Here is a 6,000-nt window from a genome sequence, read left to right as displayed (position 1 = left end):
CTTGGTACACGTCTGGTGCACCCCAATTTAATGATGGGTGTTCGAACTGAAACCCGGTTGCCATATTTGTTACTGATCAACGTCACCTGTTGTACACAAATTGTGCAATAATATTCTCTAAAATATCTTCCGGACGTTACTGCTGACAGGATTAATTGAATTGTTACTTAAATTCCGGCGTGGAATACGTCAAAACATCTGACACCATGTAATAACAACCACAGTTGAGTTGCACGTTTTATTTGATAAGGGCAGTTACAAGGATGTGGAAGGTAACGTAGTCACCTATGCATAAGTATTAACTACATGATAACAGCAAACTACACGATAACAATTGAATGATATTACACTATCCATGTCAGTATAAGGATTTTTCGATTTACGGAACTGGATAGTAAATTGCATTTTAACAAATATTTTACTCCACATAAACAAATTTTTTAATTTCTATTTTCAAGATTACCGCTACTTTATTTCAACATAAGTTTTCCAAAAGAACACGAAAATGGCATAACTCGTCAATTCAGAAAAACACATTTTTTTTAATTCTATCAGCTCTGTGTCAACAGTTTATTTACTTGAAAGAGATTTTAAAATCATCTGTTATAAATCTGTCATCTGTTTGACTAGCAATATTCCACCAAAAATAAGTGACAATTGTATTTCTATAATAGTAAGATCATTATGGGCTTAACATATTGTGTATTCTTTAAAGTAAAATCGTTTTCTTTTATATGTTTATTCCATATTTAACTGCTTGCACTATCTCCCATCCCCCTTAATAAAAATTGTTTTTTAAAAGATATTTGTACAGGTTCGGACCTGATAATGAAGTATATTGTATAATGACTAGCAGATCTTTAGTTTTTTCTAATCTATTTCGGTGATCATGGTTATTACAGCTGTGTTATTCTTAAAATAAAATTTACCAATCAAAAGATTTCTACTTACTCATTTTGAAGATCTTTTGTCTGCTGCCTTGCCATTGTTTTATCAATGGCAAGGGTGTCTAGCACTTGTTTCTGCTCCAGGGCCAGGTCTTGAACGGAAGTTTGTATTTATAAGGGGTATAATATAAATCCTTTTGAACGAGATCTTTAGATATGTTTGTGAAATTCCTTGATTTCTTGGTAGTCTTCAGTTCCTGGCCAGTGGCGAAGGGCTGTCCTTCTTCAAATCCAAAGTATTTAAATAGTTTACGTTTAACGTCATATATGGTTCAAACACCTGTTCCATGTGCAGTTTCTTGTTTATGACTCTACTCTTTTAGTTCCGCAAAGCTTTAACCCTGGTTGCCTCTCTTTTTCTTTTCACATTCTTGGTCACACTCTATGCCGGGAATGTCATGTCTTGAGACCTGAACAACATACTATTAGTAAGGGAGGTATTTTTTTTTCTGTACTCAATAGTGAATATGCAAAAGTAAGACTGAGAACACACCAGTTTAAACATTGTCTATTTAAAGATAAGAAAATGTGGTATAATTTGCCAATCCAGATACCAAATGACGTAAAATAATATTAAGTATACGTCACGTCACCGGTCAGTCGTCAACAACGAGTGCCACATAGCATGCCGTAAAATGTTACATATTTGATGTTCCCCCCCCCGGGGGCAGTCCCGATTTTGAATAGGGTTTATGACATCTGAAAATATTGAAACAGAATGTGACTACCTCACAATTATTAAAGTATTGAAATTTGCTTGATTTCAACTAAAAAATAATTCTTTAGGCTCTTTCAAAAGCTGAATCTGTACAATTTTACCATTAACTACAAACATTATTTCCTCTTTTTTATCATAAAAACAAAATACATATTTCAGATAGAGAAAAAGGTCATCGGCAGACAGGGCATAATAATAGGACAGAAGTATTCAACAACCGGGTTGTCAGTTGTGGCTACCTGATCAGGCGAAATTACATCGTCTGTCATGTTTAACTATCGGTGTATGAAATTTATTCTCAAAACAGAAGAACGAAGAACGAGTAGCATCAGATTTTTCAACTTCTGCCTGCTCTGTCCACTGCTGGTCTAAAGTTTGTATATCTCCAAGAGAAAAGGTATATGTATTTTGGAAGCACAGTGTTGACTTTTGACCTGTTTGATTTTGCCATTTGAATACGGACTTTCCGTTTTGAATTTTCCTCGGAGTTCAGTATTTTTGTGATTTTATTTTTTTCTAACATGTGTATCTCCAACTTTTGGAAGGTCTGTGCTGACTTTAGATCTCAGTTCTAGATAACCACTAGCATGTAAAAAGATACTTATGATTAATTTATGAATATAAAATGCAGTGTGTTAAATAATTTTGTAAAATTGAAAGTAAAATATTTTTTGATTATTCCTAACTATTGGATTCGTCTGTGTATGTTTCTGATTTATATGTATTTGTCCAGACTTCACAATTATACAAAAATGTGGTATTGTAGTTCGGTTTTACATGAATACCCATTCATGAATGAGATATTTACCGCTGAACATATTACATAACTAATATATTAACCTTATCTGTGTTAAGTTAGTTTGGAGCTACCCAATTTTTATAAGAAAAAAATATATTTTAATCTTCAATAAAAATTTACCTGGTTAATTACAGATCATAACCATCAGTCATCTAAACCAGCAACAAACCACCAATACCTCTGCTAATACCAGTCAGTTTAGTCAACATAGGCTGTACATAATTTACAGTCTCCAAATTTTTCTTCAGTATACTCTTCTTGTATAAAGTTATCTTCATCCTGATGTGGTTCTGTTTCTTCCACCTGAGGTGTTGTTTTCCTACTTTTATTTTCCTGAACACTTTGTGTTTCCTTTGCCTTTTGGGCTTCATTGACGGGTAAATATCCGTTGTTAAATAAACTCATCCTAAATACCGGGATTAAATTTGGTATTTTCGTCAGACGCGCGTTTCGTCTACAAAAGACTCAGTGACGCTCGAATCAAATTAGCACAGTATCAGATGTTGAACTCCCTCCTAAGTCTTATTAGCCATAGCGTTATTCGTGATACCAAAGGCAATGATGACAATGACTTAAACAAGTGTTGCACCGCTCCTAAAATAAGCCTTGCTCAATCGTAAGTCGCACATATCATTCAGTCGTGATTTGATATAGAATCGGTAACCTACGTGACGTGAAAAGCTTCTTATGCATAAATATGGCAACCAAAAACACAAGCGGCACGATACGTTGTCCGATTTTTTTCTAATGGGCACATTGTTATTATAGGATAGAGTAAGACACAGAAAGACACCAAAGCAGAAATGAAAGAAATCTTAGATTAAGCAGATAGAGTTTTGTGACAGGAACCACCATAAATCATTCCTACCTGGTGATCAAGTTCTAGTAAGAAACGCCAAGAGAATTAACAGACGTTCGGACAAAATGGTTCACACATGGACAATACCATTCATCATTACATAGGGAAAAGTTTCTACAAGGTAAAAGATAGAAAGACAGTCCTAAATGCAAAGTGCCTTAGAAGATGCTTGACACCCAAACCAATGAATAGACCACAATCAACTACAAAGAGCAAGAAACCGACTGATATCACCCGACGTAAGAAATTGCCAGTAAAACAACTTATAACCCTTCGCCAGCCTACATCAAATGTTAGACATCAGCAAGACGGAAAACAAAGCAACCAACCTAGATCAAAAGTTAATGCACCCAATTCCTTTGAAAGATGGCTGACGTTGTTACCAAACAGCAGTCTTGAATTTATTGTAGACAAATGTTCGGACTACAACATGACCAACCTTAGAGATATTTTTTATTTCACATTTGCATCACTGGAATGCACACGCCTACCAATCTACCTAAGATGGCAGAAGGACTCACCATCTTACCTAGACCAATGCATTACCACGTGTTATACAATCAAGAAAAGACATAGGTCGTTTCCCCTTTTTTTCCCATTGCAATCAAGCATATTTTTTTTTAAATATTTTTCTTTTGCCTTTTCTAAATTATAAAATGCTGAATAATAATTTGGGTGTGGCTCATTTGAGTGCCCTAGTATTTGCTGTCTAGATTTTCCATGTAAGATTTCACCACATTATGTTTATCTCTTGGTCAATGGGAGATAACTTTTGTATATTAAACAGTTTAAATTGATGAACAATTCTTAATAACTTATCATTTTCGTTCAATTTTTGTACATAAATTAGGCCGTTTGTATTCTCGTTTGAATTGTTTTACATTGTCATTTCGGGGCCCTTTATAGCTGACTATGCGGTATGGGCTGTGCTCATTGTTGAAGGCCGTAAGGTGACCTATAGTTGTTAATTTCTGTGTCATTTTGGTCTATTGTGGTTAGTTATCTCATTGGCAATCATTTTTTTTTTATAAATCTTAAAAATGTGGTATAGTCTTCAATAACATCTGGCCCCCAAGGGTGACTGGGGAATAGAAGTACGGCAGAAAAACCCTTGCTAAAGTGGGGCGTCCGTTTGGCTGTGCGGGATGTACAAATTTGCAGCCACGTCCGGTCAGAATGGGGACGTTAAATCCGATGCCTCGTGTTAAGAGAGTGCCACGCTCTTTGCACGTTAAGAACCCTTGCAACAACTCTTTGAGGGGTCCGTAGGTGACCTGTTGCAAGGCTAAATTTCTGTCCGTATCCAATATACCCTCATTTCCCGTGGCTGTCTAAATTTCTCCGACCTTAATCCCGGACACCCTTATTACAGAACCTACCTATTGTATTTATTGTTAATTTGTTCTCGTCCTGAATATGCATGAAATATTTGCCACTGGACGTTAAGCAACCAACAATCAATCAATCAATCAATCAATAACATCTGCAATGAATTTCACGTACTTGCTATCTAGCTTGGGAAATTCAGACATAACATGCACTTAGATTGTTTCTGTTGTAGAACGATGAAACAAGGCAATGCGTGTAATGTGGACATCACCTGCACTGTCTGAAAGTTCATAGAAAAAGTATTCATATAACGCTGCACATGAACTATGTTTTGACAATAGACTAGGGCCTTCTTAGCATTCCCTTCATTCACCTTTATATCATCCAATGCCCATTGCAGGTCGCTCATTTCTTACCAACAATCGTTGAATTCGGTCTTTCGGGAAGCATTCATATTGTATCTGTCTTGTCTTGATCCATGTTGAGTTTTTTTCAGATATTCAAATTTCATTTCTTTTGTTGCCGTTGCTGTTAGAGCAAAACATGGAGTTTTCTCTGGAAAAATAGATATCAACTCGTCTAGCATGGAATACTCTTGTCTGAATTCAGCACCCCTGAAAGGACTATTAGAAATATTATCATTTGCACAAGCTCATTAACAAAAAATGGTCGAGACCCGCTGCTAATATATAAATAAATAATTGACATGAATGAAAATAACAGATTAGTAAAATTGTTTTAAGACCTTTTGCCTGATCTAATTTGCAAATTACCTTATATGTCTTAAAGCTCTGGTGATGTTTCGCAACAGCATGTGCGTTACGAAAGAAAACGTCTCATATTCATTTTTTTAAAGTGTAAATGGCCTTCGCAGCCAGTGACTTCTGTGGAGGTGGTCCCTCAGCAACTACAGGTATCTCGAAATATTTTTCAAAAGTGCTTTTAAGAGTCATGCTTATTGTTGCTTGTGTAAAAACACAGGACCAAAATTAAAAGTTGTCCCACCTTCTGCGAGATTTTCCGCTTTTATGTATTTACATATCATTCTAAACCAAATAGTTTTGAAACCTTTTGCTTTTTAGCTCACCTGGCCCGAAGGCCCTAGTGAGCTTTTCTCGTCACTTGGCGTTCGGCGTCCGTCGTCCGTCGTCGTCGTTAACTTTTTACATTTTGAACTTCTTCTAGAGAACCACTGAATGGAATGAAACCAAACATGGCATGAATGTTCCTTATGAGGTGCTGACCAAGCGTTGTTACTTTGTAGCGGATCCATCATCCAAGATGGCCGCCAGCGGGGGACTTAGTTTAACAAAGGACCCTATGGGAAATACATACAAATGTCTTCTCT

Source organism: Mytilus californianus, unplaced genomic scaffold (assembly GCF_021869535.1).
Source record: "Mytilus californianus isolate M0D057914Y unplaced genomic scaffold, xbMytCali1.0.p SCAF_25, whole genome shotgun sequence".
In the NCBI taxonomy this organism is placed as follows: Eukaryota; Metazoa; Mollusca; class Bivalvia; order Mytilida; family Mytilidae; genus Mytilus; species Mytilus californianus.
Note: the sequence above shows the minus strand (reverse complement) of the source record.